This window comes from Fragaria vesca, linkage group LG3, assembly GCF_000184155.1.
Source record: "Fragaria vesca subsp. vesca linkage group LG3, FraVesHawaii_1.0, whole genome shotgun sequence".
Classification (NCBI taxonomy): Eukaryota; Viridiplantae; Streptophyta; class Magnoliopsida; order Rosales; family Rosaceae; genus Fragaria; species Fragaria vesca.
Genome location: NC_020493.1, coordinates 20,581,624 through 20,593,072, shown reverse-complemented (window position 1 = coordinate 20,593,072; position 11,449 = coordinate 20,581,624). Strand labels below are relative to the sequence as shown.

Below are 11,449 nucleotides of genomic sequence, written 5' to 3'. Positions count from 1 at the left end.
CACTACCTCTCCATAACATTTTAGGGTCTTGTAACGGCCTAGTGTGCCTTGGAAACAGTAGCCCTGGCGGCTACAGGCCTGAGGAGAGCATACTATTTCTAAACCCATGGACAAGGCAATTTGCCTTAGTGAGAGACACCATTGGCTGTGGTTGGGAGAGGGGGATTTATGGTCTTGGTTTTGACCAGAACACTAATGACTTCAAGCTTGTCAAGGTGTTGCCTCCAATTTGCATGAAGGAGAAGGTGACACCAAAGGTGGCAGAAGAACTGGTTCGGGTTGTCATCTACTCTTGGAGAGATGCCTCCTGGAGAGAGATCCAGAGTGATGACTGGGGATTCACCCTGCTTCACGACTTTTGGCAAAATTCACCCTTGCAACAAGATTTCCTCTTCATATTTGAAAGCAGCAGTATATATGCAGGTAGTACCTGAAACTCAAAGAGTAAGAGGACTTTCAGGGCAATCGAAGCCTTTTTGATCAAACATGAAAAGTTCAAGAGCAATAACGCATTTGGGTAATTATAAACAGGTGGCAACTTTTCTCCTGTAAAGAATTGAAGAAAATGCCATTGGCCAAGTTCGAGAAAAGCACAAACTCTTTGTTGCAAATAATCAATGAATACATACAGAATCATATAAATAAGCTTTCTGCTCCCTAGCTTATACAGAATCACCAAATAAATTCATTAAGAATCATAAACTAGTTTATACCGGAACATTGCAATCTCTGGCACTCCTGTTTGGGTCAAATGAAAAACGAAGAAAGATACCATTTTTACAATGACCAACATGCCAAACCATTATCATATTTGCACATCATTACCTGATTACCATGTAATAAAGAACCCAATTGAGGGATTGAAAATGGCGTCAACCCAGAAAAAAAAAAAAGAAATTTTTTTTTTTATAAGCACATTGTGCTTTCTCACAGATTAACCCAGAAAGACACCATTTTTAGCAAGATAAAGAAACAAATAGAAGGATTGAAATCCAACCCATCAAGAAAGACACAATTTTGATGATACCCACATACAATAACATCGGCACTCCGTAACCACTAAACGAATTGAGAAGACAATCTATGATCTTTATCAACACCCAAGAGTAAACGAATTGAAGAATTCAAAAACTTCTAACAAAGAAACATTAGAGCAAGTAAAAGGATTCATCTTTATTCTTAACCAACCTCAAATTACAGAAGTAAATTCAGGAACGGGTTCCTCCAATCGTCCAAGAAAGCTTTAGGGGGGGATTGATTTCTGGAGCAGACAACTTTCTTTCTTGAACTTAGAGGAGGGGAGAGGTAGGTTGGAGAGGATATCGTAGAGCTAGGAATGGGTTTCTTGGGTTTTGAAATGAAATTTTTTGATTGAATTGAAATGAAATTTGGGAGTCGGGTTTGGAAGAAATAGCCGTTAGCTCGGAATTTTAAACCGTTAGATTGCAACTTTAAATCTGAGCCATAGGTCCGTTTGACTTATGACAAAGAATTGAGTAAAAAAAAGTCATTGACCGCTGTAAAACAAAGCGTGGGTGTAAAGAGTGAAAAAATCGAAATGGGCAAATCAGACCACATGTACTTCCAACTCCACTCCCTCTTTCTCAATCTCCAACTCTCTTTTGGTCCTCATGAACCAAGAGAAACCACCAAATCTCAACTCCTCTTCAACCAAACCCAATTACAAACACCCATAAGTTTATTTCAAAGTGTTTCTGGAACTTTCTTGTTTTCTTAGTGTCTCTCATAAGTTTATCTATCCTGTCCTTTGGTTTTTATGCAGGAACACAAGTGGTGAAAAGGATTTGTCCCAACACAATGAGCACCCAAGTAGAGGTATATATGGGAATTGATCTTGCAGTATTTCTTTTCTATAATTTATTGGGCGAAACCCATCTACTGATCATTCTTTGATTCCAGTCAGTCCTTACTTTCATATAACACAATGTACTCTAGGATATATTTGTTTTTTTTTTTTTGATGGAAATGGATTGGTATGAGCTACATCACCTACATTTACTCTTTCGATATAGTATACTGACCAATACAAATTTAGACATTACTGTATTTGATTCGAATTTCAGTGATTTATAACTAAGGGATTCAGCAGAACAATGTCGTAAATCAGTGGATATCCTCACAGCTAGTTGTAGTAGTAGCATTGTTCGCATAGGGGAGTATCAAAATTTTTTCTTTGTTACTTCAACTGAAAGCTCGGAGCAGTCTGCTGATAGTCCAGTTAAGACTATAGGTTGGTAATTGGTATTTGGGGACGAGTCACAAGAGGGACTTCTCCAGCTGATGCCATTTTAACTCAGCTCAGTTTAGAAGCATGTAAAAAAGGAGGTTTGATTCTTTTTACAGGCAGCCGCAGCAGCAGCAGCAATGTGCGTTGGAATAGGCAGCTGGTCTCACCCAATGGAGGCACAGGGGCTTGCCCACTTCCTAGGTTTTTGGTACACATGCGCATACCCTTCTTTATGGGGTATGAACACATTACTTACAAACTGAATGTTGCAGAACATATGCTCTTCATGGGAAGTACAAAGTTCCCAGTTGAAAATGAGGTGTGCTTTCATCTGAGTTGTTTTTTTTTGTTCTTTTTCTTTATCTTGTGTCAGTTAAGTTGGTGTTATTTCTTTACCAATTTTTCTATACAAATTGGTTTTCATGCTTTTTAAACATGAAAAGGAAATAACTGCATTGAGTTCAATTTGTTCATATACATGATAGAGGACTGAGTTTGTTAACCGTTTTGTTTGGATAATTGTTTAGTTGTAAATGATGTTTAAATAATTTTCTTCGGAACAATAAATTAATTCTGCTAGCTTGCACTCAAGCTAATTGGGAGAGATTGAGTACTTACTGCTATTTTATCACTTGTTCTGTCTCTGCCTTTTGGTAGTATGATAATTACTTGTCAAATCATGGAGGGTCCTCAAATGCATACACCTGCGCAGAGCATACTTGCTACTTTTTTGAAGTGAATCGGGAGTTTCTCAAGGGTGCCTTGACAAGGTAAAAACTGTGCTCTTGATGAGGTCCTTGGTATTGGAGATGTTTTTAGTCCATGCATGAAGTAAGGTTTTAGTCTTTGGTATGCTTCCTAAATTGACATTGAATCTTGTATTTGTCCCTATCATTGACAAGGGCATTTGGAAATGAGAAATATGAATTATTTCTGGTTTTAATGGTTATGCGCTAAAACATCTATATTGATTGGAAGTTAGAAACTGTAGTTAGAAGAATGTAGGTTGCTTTCTCTTATTTTATCCTTAACTCAGATGCTGCATACACTAAGAAAACATTACTTATTGGCGTGAAACACTGACTCTGACACTGATTCTATCAGATCAATTTCAGATCAATTTGTTTGTTTTGTCCCTCGCTTGCTTGTCATAATCATTTCAGTATTATACCTTGCCTTGATATATTACTCCCAGTTCGCATAATTTAGTAATTTATTTGGCCTCTTTGATTTTATCAGATTTTCTCAGTTTGTTTCACCACTGATAAAAATTGAACCCATGAAGAGAGAAAAGCAGGCTATAGATTCAGGTACATGCTACTAATTCTAAAAAATATTCTTCCAGTTATCCCTCCACTTTAAATTCTTCCACAGTTTGCGTATAGATTCCTTATTTCTGAACTGTATCTCATATTTGTAAGCAAACTGAAATGCAGAGTTTAACAGGGTTCTGCAAAATGAATTTTGCCGCCTTAGACAACTTCAATGCTATACAGCCACACCAGGTCACCCTTTTTATAGATTTTCTCAGGGTAAAACTTGAATCCTCTGTGCTTTTTTTAAACCTTAAGAAGAGTTCAAAGGCTATATGGCATGGTATCGTTTTTCAATTGTAGTAGTATGTATTATGTACTGATTTCTACAGGCTACTATGCATGAAAGAAGATGTTCATTGCTAGCTTAAGAGGAGTTCAAAGGCTATATGTCTTGGTCTCTTCTTTCAAGTATGGTAGTTAGTAATGATTTTTACATACTACTACGCATCAGGTAGAAAATAAATGCATTTTTCTATAATTAGGCGTTGTGATGTAATCCTCTTTTCATGTTTTGGTCACTCTGATATGTGCTCTAACCTTTCAATATTAGTATCCGTCTCCTTTTCGGCTTTTCCTCAGACTTTTCTTTAACTACCACACACACACGCCGACTTCTCCAGTAAGGGCTTCATACTTCTTTATATTATGATTTAGTTTTAGCCATTAAAGGTGGGGGAAGGGGTGGTGCTCCCATATTCTGAATCTAGCAATTTTTCTTTTGCTTTTGTTCGGTAAATGAAATCCTTAACTTTCCCTGTACCTCTGGACCTCTAGTCCTATGCTTTTCTATCTATTTCTTAGAGTCCATAATGCCATGAAGATGTGCAAAAGCAGTAGTTTAACGTAAACCATCATATCATGAGTTGATTAAATACACTACAAACCTGATGTTCAAGGTAACTTTTAACGCGCAACCTGTAGAAAGGTGAAATCCTGTATGGTTTGGGTAGGTTCTGTTTCATATTGACTTCTGGCACTAAAGATGAACATCTAGAGGAAACCAATCATACAGATGACATTCTAATGAGGAAGATTCCACTGTTATAAAGTCCAGTATTTTGTATTCTCTCACCCTCTATTGCACTTCTGATAGTTAGCTGCATAAAGCTATTCTATCATAGATTCATATATGAAAAAATAATTTCCTTCCAATAGCAGTTCGTGGGACCATGTTTTCCCATTGAACAGGAATATTGCCTTCTATTTTTCAGATATCATAGATCGGCATGTTCACATAAAGGAAGCTAATCTGTAGCCAGTCCCTAAGAAGGCGCACTCATGCTGAAGGCTCTAAATAAAGGCAACGTACACAGTTCACACCCATAGTTTTCTGATCATCTCTTGTTTTCCACATGTTCCAACTTTCTTGTTTTCTTAGTGTCTCTCATTATTGTGGTTAGCGCCCTAGGATCTTTTCTGGTCTTTACTGGTACTTTACGACTTAAGCAAAGTAGATAGATGAACTTGAAGATAGAAACACAGCACGCGCAATTTTATAGTGGTTCAGCCAAAACCCTGGCCTACGTCCACTTATGTGATCTCTCTTGAGAGATCACTAGCACTATGGAGAATAACAACCTGATTACAAGTACTTATTGAAATCCCTATGCTAATCCCCAACTCCCTGCTAGATCTCTCTATCACCCTTAGCTCTCGATTTTCTGTGCTCTCTATCTTAACCTTAGAAAACCCCCTGCAACTCCTATTTCTAGTGAATAGGGGCTGCTGATACAATAAGGTTTTAGGACTCCTAAACCTAGTAGACAAAATCCTAACAGTTCTTGAAAGATTACTTTCCTAGAACTTATAGAAAAAACCTCTTTCCTTTCTGGACTTGGATTTGCTTACTGAATCCTAACTTCCAAATCATATCAACGAGCCAAAACACAACAATCTCCACCTTGGTGAGTTGATACCAAATGATTGTTGCACCCTTCAGGATATCTTGAATCTTCTTTTAAGTAACCCTGAACAAAACCTCCAAGAACCTTCACCTTGGCAAGACTCCTCTTGCCTTACGCACCTCAAGTGAGGAGGTGCTCCACCACAATCTCAACAAGCTGTGAGATCGAACAAGTTCAAGTAACACTTGAACTCCTCCATGGCAATGGTCCTGGTCAAACAATCTGAAACATTCTCCCTCGAATGTGCTTCTTCCTCAGTTGTTATCTTCCCTGAGCTGACCCAACCTTCGCTGCAATGACCACAAACATCAACATGTTCACTCTTTGCTTGAAACACTTGATTCCTTGTCAAATTGATGACACCATTCTTCACCACAGCTTCTTGTTGAATCTCAAACTCACTCATTAACCCATTAAGCCATAACGCCTCTGCGGAAGCTTTTGTTACTGCCATGCAATCTACTTCAGTGGTAGACAATATCTCTACAACTTCCTGAACCTTTGCTGCAAGTAAATACATTACTTGTTGCAGATCTTCCTTTGTCTAAATCTCCTGCCAAATCTGAGCCCTCTAGACCAGCAATGCATGCTTGTTCTTGTTGTCTTTCAAACAGAAATCCATGCTCTTTAGTGTCTCTCAAGTAATACAGAATCCACGCCGCTGCTTGCCAGTGTCGTCTACCCGGATTCGCTATATACTTCGACGCTATATACTTTGACACAGTGCTCAATGCTTGAGCTGAACTTGGTCTGTTGCAGATTCTAGCCATAAGACATCCCACTACTGTTGCATATGACACTTGCATCATCTCATCTAACTCAATTATAGATGACCCCTGCACACTTAATTGAAAGTGTGCTACTGATGGAGTAGACACGGGTTCAGACAACAGCCATAATTTTCCCGCTTCTTTGTTCCTCCTTACCTTCACTTCTAGGATCTGTTGTGTAGCTTCTAGACCCTTCATGTCGAATTCCCTCCTTAGTTGTGTCAATAACTTTGGAATTCTAGACACATCCTGACATGTAATTAACACGTCACGTCACCTCACCTGATAGTAAAATCACGCTATCTTGAACACATGATAATAAACGCATCTATCTGCTGGTGAGATTTTGTCATAATTGACCTTTTCTTTATACGCATACTCCTTAGCCAATACCCGAGCTTTGCAACTCATGGCTTCCTTATCATGCATTTCTTCCCTTTTCCTATAAACCCATTTACAGCCAATCAGATCTCCTTCTTTGGGTTTAGGAACCGACTCCTGAACCAAGTCCTTTGGTATGGACTTCTTCTTCTGTTCTAACATAGCTCCCATCCAACTTTCCCGTATATATTTTGCTATAGCTTCCTGATACGTGGTTGGATCTCCTGGACTGAAACTTAGAGCATACTTGTCCAATGCTATGCTTCTCTGGAACTCCTGCTCAAGCGACTGACGAACTGAGTCGTAGGTTCGCAGTGCTAATTGCTCCACCTGAGCTTGTATTAGTGACTGTTGTTGCCGCTCTAAGACTTCTACCTCGATAACCCCTTTATCATGCTCCACCTGCTCAATTTGCTCCACCTGAGCTGGAGTCTCTTCCATGATCCCTTTGGTTAGAGGAACTTCTGTTGCTTCATCTACAACACCAACATCAGTCTTCTTCTTCACCTCACTTGTCTTTACTTCATTAAACGGCATAGTCTTATCATCAATAACATATCTACTTAGAATCCTTTTCTTGCTGACAATATTCCATAACTTGTAGCCCTTTACTCCTTTCTCAACACCCAGAAAATTTGGCTTGAGTTTGGTTTGCTCATTGCTCGAAATATGAGCATATGCATTGCTACCAAACATCCTTAAGTTAGAATACCCAGCTGGTTCTCTTGACCATACCTCCTCTGCACACTTGAAGTCCAAGACCTTTGATGGTGACCGATTAACCAAATAACATGCATGGTTAACTGCTTCTTTCCGAAACGTGTCTGGTAATCCTGCATGCAGCCGCATGCCTCTTTCTTTCTCAAAAAAAGTTTTCTTCATCCTTCTAGCAGCCCTGTTTTCCTGGAGATTATCCTTCACCGTGATGCACCTTGTGATTTCATCCTTGTAAAACTGTAAGAACCCTTTCATTCTATATTCACTGCCACCGTTGCTTCTCAAATACTTGATTTTTCTGCCTTCTAGATTTCCTACTTTGCTTTTCCCTTCCTTGACCTTGACGAGAACCTCGGATTTCTCCTTCATAAAGTAGGGCCAAATCTTCCTTGAAAAATCATCTAGAAAAGTAACAAAGTACTTGAAGCCAATACACCTTACTTGTGTTGCGCTCCATACTTCTGAGTGAATATAATCCAGCAATCCTTTGCTTTTGTTCTCACAATCTACCAACTTGAATGCCACCTTCTGCTTCCCAAGAGTACCATCCTTGCAAAAGTTCAGTTTGCAAACACTAACACCTTCTGCCTTACTGTCCTTGTAGAGTTTCTGCATTCCTCTTTGACTCATGCGTCGTAGGCCTTGTTGCCATTGCTCAGTCTTGTCATTTACCTCAGCAGACATTGCAACTCCACCTATTATGGTAGTCCCTTGAAGCTTGTACACGTTGTTAGGTTGAATGTCGCCCTTCATCACAACAAGTGATCCCTTGATAACTTTTAGTCTTCCTTCTTTAGAGCTATACCTGTATCTGGCCTTGTCCAAAGTACCCAAGGATATCAAGTTCTTCCTTAACTTAGGAATATATCTGACATTCTCCAGCTTTCTAACAACTCCGTCAGGCATTCTGATTTTCACTGATCCAATACCTAGGATCCTACACGGTGAGTCATCTCCCCTGATAAACTTCTCCGCTGCTACTCTCCTCAAATGTGTCAAACCATTCTCGGATTGCACATGTGGAATGTACAACCGGTATCCAAAATCCAATCTCTGAAAGCGTTGGAGCTGGACGTTACCACAAGAAGTTCACAATCACCTTCATCTTTTCTGATGACTATGTTGGCTGTGCTTGAACTCCCTGCCGTCACCTGTGCTTCCATCCTCCCTTCTTTGCAGTTTCTTTTCAAGTGGTCTGCAGCACCACATTTGAAGCAACCTTCCTTGTACTTCTTCTTGGATTTTGTTGTACCCTTGTTACCAGATTTATCCTCTTTACTTGTCAACTGACTTGTCTCCTTGCCCTTGACTTGAAGGCCTCCTTGAGAGCTCTCGGTCTTGCTACTCGTCTTAATATAAGATCGAATAGCTTCAGTAATCTCATCGTACTTGAGAGAATCCTTACCGGAAACAAGTGTGGTGATGAACTGCTCGTATGAAGCTGGTAAAGATGTTAGCAGCATAAGTGCTTTATCCTCTTCTTCATATTGCACATCCACCTCTGATAAATTGGCAACACAAATCTGAAATTTATTCAGATGTTCCTGCAGATCCCCGCCTTCTTCCATCTGAAAACTATAGAGTTTTTCTTTCAAGAAGAATTTATCTGCGTCAGCCTCCTTGACATTGTCCAATGTCTTGCTGCTGTCCATATTCTCACCAATAGGACCCTTACCCGCATAAACCTTCTCAAGATAATCCCAGGTGTCTTTGCTGCTCATATTGTCACCTCCACTATCCAATACACGACCCAGTACATGATATGCAAGATGCAACTCTATTGTGCTCCTTGCCTTCTTGTCCATCTTCTACCAAACCTTATCTGCCATATCAACTGCCTTATTCTCTATCCCGAGAACAGCCTCGTACAGATCTTGTAGAATCAGGACACTCTTCATCCTCCTCCGCCAAAGCGTGAAGTCATCCTTGCCATTTAAGGGTTTAATGAACGATTTCACATCTTCTGCTTCGACCATGCCTTTGCTGTCTACCATCGCAAAGTACCAGAGCCGAAGCTCTGATACCACTTATTGTGGTTAGCGCCCTAGGATCTTTTCTGGTCTTTACTGGTACTTTACGACTTAAGCAAAGTAGATGGATGAACTTGAAGATAGAAACACAACACAACACTCATATCCTATCTATTGATTTCTATGCAGGAACATAAGTGGTGAATCTTTGTAGAGGAAGCAGCATTTGTCCCAGGACAATGAGCCTACAGTAGAGGTATTGGGAATACATCTTTAGAAGCAGTATCTCTAACAATTATTTATTTTTGGATGAAAATGGATTGATATGAGCTACATGTACTCTTTCGGCATAGTATACTGACAAATAGAAATTTGGACAATATTTGATTCAAATTTCAGTGATTTATAACTGTAGGATTCAGTAGAACAATGTGGTAAATCAGTGAATATCCCTGCAGCTAGTCGTAGTGATAGCATCGTTCACCAACAGGATGTAATGGAAGTATCTAAATTTTTAGTTTGCTACTTCAACTGAAAGCTCCGAGTAGTCTGCTGACACTAGTCATTCTGTCCAGTTAAGACTAAAGGTTGGTAATTGGTATTTGGGGCCGAGTCAAGAGTGACTTCTCTGATGCCATGATGGAGTTTATGGGAAATTTTTCTTTCTTTCATCTCCAATTGTCACCATCTGTTTGAGTAATTTCACTTGTTTCCATTTTCAAAATTTATTGTAGAGTCTGTATAAGTGGGGGTATCCATTGTCAGGGGCACCCCTCCCTCCCCTTCCATGCATATTTCACAATTTCTCATGCAAAGACAATCTCTTTATATTGTATGTCAGTTTGTTTGGTAAATGGAATCCTTAACTTGTTTGTACCTCTAGTCCTGTGTTTATCTCTTTTTTTCATACTCTGTCCATAATGCCATGCAGATGCGTGAAAACAGTAGTTAAGGTTTATCTATCTATATCATGAGTGGATCAAATTCACAACAAAACTGATGTCCAAGGTAACTTTTGCAACTTGTAGAAAGGTGAAATCCTCTATGGTTGAGTAGGTTCTGTTTCATATCAACTTATGCTTCTAAAGATTGAATATCTAGAGTAAACCATCATACACATGACCTAATAGGGAAGATTCCACTGTTATAAAGTCCAGTATTATGTATTCTCTCACCCTCCATTGCACTTCTAATAATTAGCTGCCTAAAGCTACTGTATCATATATGAAAATGGTTTGGTTTCCGTAGCAGTTCATGGTCCTATGTTTCAAACTTGACAGGAATTTTGCCTTTTTTTTCTTTTTCTTTTTTTCTTTCAGATATCATAGATCGGCATGTTCACATAAAGGAAGCTAATCTGTAGCCAATCCCTAAGAACGCGGCAAGGCGCACTCATGCTGAAGGCTCTAAATAAAGGTAATGTACACAGTTACACGCCCATGGTTTTCTGATTCTATCTTGTTTTCCACACTAGGAATGCTTTCTTGGAAAATAACATCTTTCTGTATATGAAGCTAATCAAACATTGTTCACGTCAATGTTTAAATATTGTTTACATCAATGTTTACCACAGAGTTTCAAGTCAAGATGATTGAGTGAGAGTCAGTGAATGATCTCTTACATGGTGCTGGATAAGATGACAAGAATGGTGATACGATGCTGGTTGGTGATTCCCTAGTAGTCAGTGTGACTGTTCGACACCAAACATTTGTAAGGAATCTAATCAGAATATATTCTTAGTTATCATACTTCTAAAACATAGTTGCTGAGAGGAGGCTACTCCATTAAGAGTGTATTTAACTGATATGATCACAGTATGTGGAGTACTGACATTTTCTCATTTCGTCAGCCACAAACGGTGAATGGAGCAAATGATGTTACTGATAAGTCTGAACACAAGGCGCAAAGGATGAATGGGGCTAAAGTTAGTAATGCCACTGAACAGGAGGCTCATGATACTAATGTGGGCGATGAGTCTGAATCGCAAGTTGTGACTGTACCTTATTTCAATTGTAGGTCTGAAATGGATTGCTGCACTATGAATGGTTTTCAACTCCAAGTAGTGGGGGCAGGGAGATCGCCACCTAGTGGAAACAATGGTGTGAACCCTTGCCTAAAGAGAAAGGTATACTTTTGTTCAGTT

General features: G+C 39.3%; 1 non-coding gene across 1 annotated transcript; it reads left to right on the top strand.

Annotated features, from left to right (window-relative positions):
• The first annotated feature begins 9,113 nt into the window (after positions 1-9,113).
• LOC101296359 lies at positions 9,114-11,420 on the top strand. Its single transcript, XR_184282.1, has 5 exons — positions 9,114-9,562; positions 10,238-10,314; positions 10,626-10,722; positions 10,880-11,016; positions 11,156-11,420. It is a non-coding gene; the product is annotated as an uncharacterized LOC101296359 (transcript).
• Positions 11,421-11,449: the final 29 nt, after the last annotated feature.